Genomic DNA, 344 nt, shown 5'->3' with positions numbered 1-344 from the left:
TATTAACATCGGTCTATCACAAAATTCCATATCTCTGAAGGTCTAAGTGGAATCATGCTGTCAGTCCTACAGCATTATTTTGAAATGTACATGGGGTGTTGGGAGGACTTGCTCTGCGTGGATGTGTGGAAAATATAGAAGTTATCAAGTAGTCGATTTCTCGGTCGATTTTTTCAGCTGATACACATGGATATCATTTCAGATTCATACAGGGGTAATTGGAGACACTGGCTGATACTCATGCAAACATGCCTTGGGTTGAATCCCCCCCACACACATATGCTTTCAGAAACAAGTTATTGCATGAAGAAAAAGTCATAAAAGACCAATAATCATCAAATGAA

Source organism: Penaeus monodon, chromosome 24 (assembly GCF_015228065.2).
Source record: "Penaeus monodon isolate SGIC_2016 chromosome 24, NSTDA_Pmon_1, whole genome shotgun sequence".
Lineage (NCBI taxonomy): Eukaryota > Metazoa > Arthropoda > Malacostraca > Decapoda > Penaeidae > Penaeus > Penaeus monodon.
The sequence above is the reverse complement of the archived record's forward strand: the minus strand, read 5'-3'. Positions refer to the sequence as shown.